Consider the following 10,065-nt stretch of genomic DNA (forward strand, 5'->3'; position numbering starts at 1 on the left):
TCGGGAGCATGGAGTGGAAGCCAGCTGTGCAGCCTGGACAAAGATGATGATGGTGGTGGTGGTGGTGGTGGTGGTGGTGATGGTGATGATGGTGATGATGTTAATGATGATGACGATGGCTGCCACGACGGCCTCTGGGCTCGGCTCTCGCTTGTAGAAACTGCATGGATAATTCATAGGAAACACTTAGAAGAGTACTGAGCACATAGTAAGGCTCAATAAACCTTAGCTAAGAAAATTCTTCTTAGAGGTGAGGACTCTGGGACCCACACAGTTTTAAAATGCACCCAGAGCCACTCTGAACAGGCTACAGGGGGAGGACTTGAACTCTGGGCCCCGCAAAACTGCCTCTCCTCCTCAACTCCTCTGACTGTAGACCCCAGAGACAGAGTCATGAAAGCATCTGTAGACAACATGTCTCATCAGAGGCTAAGGAATTTTAAATACCATAATATCAGAAGAATACAGTGGGGAAAAATCAGTAAAAATCCATTTCCTATAGTGGGGGCCCCAGCATGGATGGGGCGTCCTCGCACATTGGCGGAGCGTGTGGAGGAGAGGGGAGGGGAGAGGTGGGCGGGGAACTGGGAGCCGGGACCACAGGCTCTGGCCTCCAGCCCTGGTCCCCTGCATCAGCTGGTCCTGGAATCCAGGATGGAGTTGCTGCTCCTCTGAAACAGTCAAGGCTGCCCTGAGAGAAGTCAAGACCCTCCCCCACCCACCATTCCACAGAGTTCCCTCTGGCTCACACAAGCTGGCCCCCAGCCCCTCCTGCAGCCCAGCCCGGGAGCAGCTGCGCTCTGGTGCAACCCAGGAGAAGCAGCTGCGTGCAGAGACGCTCTTGTCCAGAGCCTTCCGGCCATGCCCTCCGTCCCACGGTACCAGCCCCACTCTGCCTGCACGGAGGAGAGAGGCATAAGCCGTTAATTATGACCCACTCCAGCTATTCCCCACCCGCCGGCCATGAGGGACAGGCTTCGTGGCACATCCTGCCTTCACCTGAATGCCAAGTCCAGGTGTGCATTCATCATCACTCTGGACGCCTGTGCCCATCTCAAGGCCTCCTCCAGCACTCTGCCCTGATGCTGGTACCGCAGCTGTCCCTGACACAGCTGCGTGCTGCACACACCTGCTCCTTGAGGGGGGGACCCACTCACCAGGGTTTCCCAGTGCGCTGACACCTTTCAGTCCCAAGCTGATGTTCTCTGGCTAGAGGAAGGAAGCACGCTCTTCTCTTTAATCCCCTGGGCTCCTCCTGGACCCCAGTCATTCTCACGTTTAGATAGACAGGTGGATGGATGGATAGATAGATAGATAGATAGATAGATAGATAGATAGATAGATAGATAGATAGATAGATGATAGATAGATAGATACGATAGATACATGATGGATGGACAGATAGATAAGATAAACAGATAGACATACATATACATACATACATCAGTAGACAAGCCCAGTCCTATTCCTTGGACCCTCCTGCCTCTGTGCCTGCCCCACCGAATCCTCCTCCACCCTCTCCACACACTTTTTGCCCAGTTCAGATGGCCCCATCACGCCACTGGACTCACCAGCACGAAGGCCCCTGTGACCTCTGAATTTCCAACCCTAGAATTCCCTTCAGGTGTTCAGCAGGCCTGGCTCTTGGTGGCAAGTCTATACTGATGGCCCTCCTGTTGTCACCCTCAACCCTGGGCTGCAGGAAATGCTACCCTCCCCCCATCTCTGCCATCCCTTCTTACCCCCCGTCCTCCCCTCCCACGGCTTCCCATCCAGGGTTGGACTTCCATGGGCTCCTGCTTCAAATGTCCAATAGGTCTTTTTCCAATGTCCTATTAAAAGATGTATAAATGTGAAAACGTGTATCACCACTGGGGGAAAAAGAAAGAGAAACCCTGACAGTTTGATGAGACAAGAGAACATTAGACAAAGCCTCATACAAAAACAGTTACGAGATGTTCGCAGACACAGAGCACCCACGCCTGCCCATGAGAAGGGCCGTTACCCGCAGCCGGCATTTCACACACAGTGTGCTGTGCTGAGAGCTTGATCAGTGCTGCCATATTTACTGTCCCCAACAACCCTATCAACCAAGTCCCAGTCATTTCCACGGTATAGGCAAGGAAACTGAGGCTCAGAGATGCAAATGAGGTGTCCAACATCACACAGCCAGCATGGGGAGGAGCAGGGTTACATCTTAGAGCCCATCTTGTAACTTCTGCAGGACCCGAGGTCCACTGCCTACAGCCTGGTGTGTAGGAATAGTGACCCCTCTATGAGTTTGCATCTCCACCCTCTGGTTTCCCCTACTCAGAAGTGCAGCCTTGCTGCCCGTCAGAAAGCTAGCCTCCTCTGCTGTGCCCATGAGCCATTTTCTAAGGTAGACAGAATGTGGATCTCCTTCTCTGCGACACCTGAGTGCATTTCCTTCTGGAGCCAGATCGGGGTTCCCAGAAGAGAGGCAGGGGAGGCTGTAAATGCCCTGAGGGGCTGGGACTCAGCAGCAAAGCCTCCAGCAGACAAGCCGGGAGCCAGCCAGAGAACCCCTCTCTGCCAGAGAAGGGAGGGCTCCTTACTTTACTTTTGTTTTTTATCTTTTTATTCTTTTATTTCCTCATCTTTCCTAAAGTAAACATTTAATAAATATTGTGTTTAGATTTTATCTGTAAATTTATTAGTATGCATCTCTACAAGAAAGGGCTTTTTAAAGCATATCCACAATAGCAACTAATAGCCAATAATATGCTTCAATTTGGCCAACTATCTACATTTTTCATTTTGTTAGTTTGAATCTGAATCCAAGTAAAATCCATAGTTGGAAACTGGTCGATATGTCTCTAAAAACTTTTTTTAGTTCAAAGATCTGCCACCCGCATCCCCTTTCCTTTGTAGTGTTTTTAGGAAAGAAATTGGGTTTATCCCTGAGTCTGGATTCTGATGATAAACACATCTCACTGGCCCTGAGGCTCGCGTAAATCAGGAGTTAGATTTTGAGGTTTGATATCAGATTGGGTTTTCATTTTTGGCAGGAGGATTTCACACGCTGGGCTGGGCTTCTGTCAGGGACTCCTGGTGTCTGCTGGGCTTTCCTTTTTCTGATTTTAGCATCTGTTGATGACCATTGTAAGTCCATTAATCCATGAAGGGTTGAAAATAATGACCTTCTAATTCTAACATTAATTCTTTATTTAATAGCTGCGATATTCGTATACAAAGAAACCTCCCATTTCAATTATCTCTTCACCCAGAAGTCAAATTCTTATATGCAAAACAGGGATAAATACTTATTTCTTTCCCTTGATTTAGCAGTTTTCAAAATAATGAGTAGGTACCCGACATACTCCAGCAGTGACCAGTATTTTACATTAATACAGACTCAAGGATTTGAACACAGTCAATGTGTTCTATCCATCAAAGTTCATCAGTTTAATGATGCTAAAATTGCCCCATCTTTGGTTAGAGGACCTCTTCAACCTTGGCTCTGAGTCCTTTTTTTCCCCCATTCTTTTTCTTTTTTAAAGATTTTTAAAATGGTAGTGAAATACACATGACATAAAATTTACCACTGTAACCATCTTACAGTGTACAATTTAGTGGCACAGTCACAATGTTGTATAACCATCCCAGTATCTAGTTCCAGAACTTTTTCATCATCCCAAACAAAAATCTGTGCCTAAATGTTCTTAGCACGTCTACTCACAATGGCCAAAATGTAGAAACAACTCAAATATCCATCCATAGGTGAATGGACAAACAAACTGGGGGACACTCACACAATGGAATATTGTCCAGCTACAAAAAGAACAAAGTTCTGGCATATGCTGCCATGTGGATGAACCTTGAAAACATGCTAAGTGAAAGAAGCCAGGCATAAAAGGCTACACGTTGTCTGATTCCTTTTGGTGTGACCCCAGTCATTTTACATTCCCACCAGCAGTGTATGAGGGGTCCCACTTCTATGCATGCTCACTGGCATTTGGTGTTTTGCTAATTTTTATTTTAGCCATTCTGATAGGTGTGCAGTGATCTCTCATTGTGGTTTTAACACATGTTTCCCTAATGGCGAATGATGTTGAATATATTTTCATGTGTTTTCCATCTAAATATCCTCTTTCATGAAATATATCTTCATGTCTTTTGCCCATTTTCTAATTGGATCTTTTTTACTATTAAATTTTGAGAAGTCTTTATGTATTCTAGATGTTAGTCCTTTGTCAGATATGGGATTTGCAAACATTTTTCTCCCACTTTGTAGCTTTTCTTTTCACATTCTCTTAACAGCGTCTTTCACAAATCAAGTTTTTTATTTTGATGAGATCCAAATAGTGAGTTTTTCCTGTTACGGTTGTGCTTTTAGTGTCAAGTCTAAGAATTCCTTGCCTAGCCCTAAGTCCTGAAGATTTTCTCCTGTATTTTTTTTCTATAAGTTCCATAGTTTTATATTTTACATTCAAGTCTGCCATCTCTTTCAATGTGAAATCATATGTGAGCATCAAATCAAGGGTTTTTTTGGGTTTGGTTTTGAGTTTTGACTATGAATGTTCAATCGCTCTGGCACCATTTGTTGAAAAAGCTATCTTTCCTCCATTACATTGCATTTACACTTTTGTCAAAATTCAGCTGACATATTTGTGTGGACTTATTTATGGATTCTCTGTCTTCTCTTATCTCTGGTATTCTCTGCCAATACCAGTCTTGAATACAATAGCTACCAAAAAATTCTTAAAGTCAGGTGGAGTGCATCAAAAGCCACAATCAACAGAGTGAAAGGCAATTCATGAAGTGGGAGAGAATATTTGCAAATCCTATATCTGATACGAGGTTCATATACATATATAAAGAACTCCCATAACTCAACAATAACAAAAAAAACCACACAACTTGATTAAAAAAAACAAACAACTTGATAAAAAAAAAAATGGGTCAAAGACGTGAATAGACATTTCTCCAAAGAAGACACACAAATGGCCAATAAGCACATGAAAAGATTTCCAACATCACTAATCACCAGGGAAATGTAAGTAAAAGCCACAATGAGATACCATCTCTCATCCATTAGGATGATACTGTCAAAAACACAAAAAATAACAAGTGTTGGTGAGGGTGTGGAGAAATTAGAACTCTTGTGTACTGTCACTGGGAATGTAAAATGGTGTAGCCACTATGGACAGCAGTATAGTGGTTCCTCAAAAAGTTAAAAAAAGAGTCTTCATATGATCCACTGATTCCAGTTCTCCGTATATACCCAGAAGAATTGAAAGCAGTGTCTTGAACAGGTATTTGCACACTGTATTCATAGCAGCTTTATTCACAAGAGTCAAAAGGTGGAAAAAACTCAACTGTCCATCAGCAAATGAAATGGTAAGCAAAATGTGGTCTGTACATACAATGGGATATTATTCGGCCTTAAAAAGAAGGAAATTCTGACACCTGCTACAACACAGATGAACCTTGAGGACATTATGCTAAGAGAAATAAGCCAGTCGGAAACAGACAAATATTACGTGGCTCCATTTATATGAGGTCCCTAGAGCAGCCAAATTCGTAGAAAGAGATAGAATTGTGGGTGCCAGGGGCTGGGGGAGGGGGCAAAGAGGAGTTACTACTTAATGGGGACAGAGTTTCAGTTTTGCAAGATGAAAAGGGTTCTGGAAATTAGTCTCACAACAATGTGAATGTACTTAACATTACTGAACTATACACTTAAAAATGGTTAGTATGGTAATTTTTATGTTGTATGTAGTCTGCCACAATAAAAAATAAAAACAAATCAGGTCAGCCAATTCTTCCCACTTTACTCTTTCTCAAAATGTAAAATTTAGCAGTTTAGAGTGCCTTAGCTTTTCCATGTGAATTTTACAATGACCTTATCTATATTTACAAAAAAAAAAATCTTTCTGAGACTGATAGGCATTGCATGCAACCTGCATATCAGTTTGGGTAAAATTGACATCTTTATGACATTCCAATTTTTTTTTACATTTCTGCTCTTATCTTTACTCTTCCTGCTTGCCATGGGTCCACTGTGCTCTTCTATTTTCAGGTTCTTGAAGTGGGAGCTTAGATTATCGATCTGAGACGTTCCCTCTCTAGTAACATGTGCATTCAGTGTCACCGCTTTAGCTGTGTTCCACCAATTAATTGTATTTCCATCTCCATTCAGCTTGAGGTATTTTTTTAGTTCCCCTGAGATTTTCTTCTTTGACCCATGGATTATGCAGGAGTGTGTTGCTCAGGTTCCAAGCGTTTGGAGGTTCTCCTGTTTTCATTCTGTTATTCATTCCTAGTTTGACTCCACTGTGGTCTGAGAGCACACTGTACGATTTCAATTCTTTTAAAAATCTGTCGAAATTAGTTTTATGGACAAGGATGTGTTCTATCCTGGTATACTTCTGTGAGCACTTGAAAAGAGCATGTGTTCTGCTTTTTTTGGACAGAGTATCCTGTAAGATCCTGTGGTTGATGGTGCTGCTGGATTCTTTCCTACCTTTCTGATTTTCTGTCTAGTTTTCCATCAGTTGTCAAGAGAGGAGTGTGGAAGTCTCCAATTCCAGTTGTAGTTTGTCTATTTCCCTTTTCCGTTTTACAGGGTTTTGCCTCACTGATTTTGTAGCAGTGTTGTTCGGTGTATACAAATTTAAGATTTCTGTGTCTTCCTGGTGGATTGACCCTAATATCATTATGTAATGTCCCCCTCCATCCCTGGTAATTTTCTTTGCTTTGAAGTGTACTTTATCTGATATTAATTCGGCTACTCCTGCTTTCCTTTGATTAGTGCTTATGTGGTACAGCTTTTTCCATCCTTTTGCTTGGAACTTGCCTGTATCACTGTATTTGAAGTGAGTTTCTTGTGGACAGCACATAGTTGGGTCATGCTTTTTAACCCACTCCTCCACTGTCTGTATCTTAATTAGTGTATTTGGATCATTTATATGAATGTAATTACTGATATGTGAGGAGTTAACTCTGCCATTTTAATTCTTGTTTGCTGTTTCTTCTCTCAGGGATTTTTTGTTTGTTTGCTTCTTCCTGTCTTCCTTTTTTAGAATTCCATTTTGATTTATCTGTAGTATATGAAGTATAGATCCTTTTCCTCTCTCACAACCCTTTAACTCCACAGTTAATCATACATAAAATTGCCTTAAATAGCTTCTCTGCATATTTTGAGAACCACATCAGACAGTGTTGTAATTTTGCTTCAAGCATCAGATGTGATTTATAAGACCCAGGAGGAGAAGGAAAGTCTGTGGCATTTGTCCATGCTTTTGTTCACTGTGTTCTCTCTTCCTTCTCAGTGTTTTAAGGTCCCTTCCTTTATTGTTTCTTTTCTGTTTAAAGAACTTCAGCCATTCTTCCAGGATAGGTCTGCTGGTGACAACTTCTCTTGGTTTTCCTTCATCTGAGAATATCTTGGTTTCCCTTCATTCTTGAGGGATATTTGCACTGAGGATAGAATTTGGGGCTGGCAGTTCATTTCTTTCAGGACCCCCAAAAAATTATTTCCTTCTTGCCTCCATGGTTTCCTATGAGAAATCCACTGTCATCCGAATTTTTTTACCCTCCAAGTAAGGTGTTTTTCTCTGACCACTTTCCAATTTTTCCTTTGTATTTACCATTCAGAAGCTTAATTATGATGTATCTTGAAACAGATTTCTTTAGGTTTATCCTGTTTGAGGTTCTTTCATCTTCTTGAATCTGTAGATTTATGTGTCTTGACAATTTGGGTAGTTTTCAGTCATTATTTCTTGCAGTACTTTTCAGCTCTCTTTCTCCTCTCTTCTAGGGACAAAATGACACAAATTTTAGACTTTGTCATAATCCCACATGTCCCTGAGGTTCTGTGCATTTCTTTTCAGTCAACTTTCTCTCTGATGTTCTTTTTTATTTTTTTTTAATGTTTTTTTAAAATTTTTTAAATTTAATTTTATTTATTTTTGGCTGCGTTGGGTCTTCATTGCTGCACGCAGTCTTTCTCTAGTTGCGGTGAACGGGGGGCTACTCTTCGTTGTGGTGTGTGGGCTTCTCATTGTGGTGGCTTCTCTTGTTGCAGAGCACAGGCTCTAGGCTCATGGGTTTCAGTAGTTGTGGCTCGTGGGCTCTAGAGCACAGGCTCAGTAGTTCTGGCGCACGGGCTTAGTTGCTCTGCGGCACATGGGATCTTCCCAGACCAGGGATCGAACCCGTGTCCCCTGAATTGGCAGGCAGATTCTTAACCACTGCACCACCAGGCAAGCCCTTCTCTCTGATGTTCTGATTGGGTTGTTTCTCGTTTCATCTCCCAGTTCGCAGATCTTTTCCCTGCCCCTCCGTCCTGACGTTGAACCCACCCCATTCATGGTGTTTTTTCTTTCTGTTGTATTTTTCAGTTCTAAAATTGTTATTTATTTACTTTTTCTTTATGTCTATATTTCTTTACTGAGGCTTTCTATTCCTTTGCTTTGGCTTTCTGTTTTTTGTTTGCTTCAGTGTGTTTATAATTGCTCATTGGAGTATTTTTATCAGGGATGCTCTGAGATCTTTGTCAGGTCACTCTAACACCTCTGTGCTCTACTGATCCTACTTTTCATTCAGTTTGAGATCTTCCCAATTCTTGGTCTGACCAGTGCTTTTCCACTGAAACCTGGACATTTTTGTATTATATTATGAGACTGGCTCTTAAGTGAGCCTGTGTTAGCTGCAGAGCAGGTCTGCTCTTGACAAATTCTCTTCATTTTCCTTCTTACGCTGCTCTGGGAGGAAAGGGAGGGGTCACCATGCTCCCCAGTTTCTTTCATTACAGTCAAGTGGAGACAGACATAAACGCCCAGGTTCCCCACTGCACCTCCCTCGACTCCCAATGTGGGGCGGGCACTTTGTTACTGCTGCTGGGGATGGGGTTTCCCTCTCCCACATGGTCTCTGCTGCATGAGGCTGAGCATCCTCTCTCTTCACTGGGCCAGGAGTGGTAGGGCATCTCCTTCCTGATGGATGGGAGTGATCTTTGCTGATGTGAGTGGGGTGGGCACAGATTGTTCTGGTGTTTCCTGAAGCAGGATGGTTGCTGTCTAAAAATCTTCTGTCTTGCGAAGCTGCCCCTTTCCTTGTCCTTTGGCTACAGAGAGCAGGCTTTTTTGGGTTGTTTCATTGTTGTTTGCGTGACATTCCCAAGCTGCCTCTATCTTCAGCTCCAAGTCTAGAATATACAAGGCAAAAATATAAGCAGCCAGAGAACTCACCACCATGTCATTCCTTGGGTTCCAAAGTCAGCCTGCCTCCCCCTCTTCACCTTTTAGAGACTTCTTTCTTTGGTTTTATATACAATGTCCAGGGGTTTTAGTTGTAGGAATAGGGGAAATTACTCCATCTTCCCAGAAGAACAAGTTCTTAGTGATTTTTTAAATGTTGCTTTTATAATATGCTAATTTAATACATTACTTGTTTCTTTTCTGTAAGAGTTTTTCCTTTGATTTTGGGGTCTCCAAAATATTTAATTGTATCACCTGCAAGTAGAAATGATTTTGTTTTCTCCTCTTCTCCAGCTCCTGTGTCTCTATTTTTTTTCTCTCTTCTAATTACAATTCTAGACGGTCAAAGGGATGTACACCCCTATCTTCTTCCTGTCTTTAGCTGGAAGGATGTTTGTGTTGTCCACTGAGCTGTGTACTAGATTTAAGGTACATCAATTGCTATTTTATCATGTATTTTTAACATAATGTGTTTAATTATGTAAAAAGTCTGTTCTGTTTTTGAAGTGATCAGATATTTTTGCTTAGTCCTTATTCGTTTGATGGATTATATTAATATGTTTCTAATATTGAACCACCTTCCTGTTCCTGGTAAAACAACCACTTGGTCATGATGCATTACTTTGTAACATATTGTTTGCTTCTGTTTCATAATGTTTTATCTAATATTTTGGTGTGTCTATAATCATAAGTGAGATTGGTCAGTAACTTTTTTTTAATAAAAGCTCTGTCAGGTTATGGGGGTTTTACTTGCTTCATAAAAAGAATTTGGAAAATTTCCACCTTTTCCTCTCTTCTAAAATTATTTAAGTAACATTGTTGTTAATTGATCTAATTAAAA

The sequence above is a fragment of the Eubalaena glacialis genome, chromosome 11 (genome assembly GCF_028564815.1).
Source record: "Eubalaena glacialis isolate mEubGla1 chromosome 11, mEubGla1.1.hap2.+ XY, whole genome shotgun sequence".
NCBI lineage: Eukaryota > Metazoa > Chordata > Mammalia > Artiodactyla > Balaenidae > Eubalaena > Eubalaena glacialis.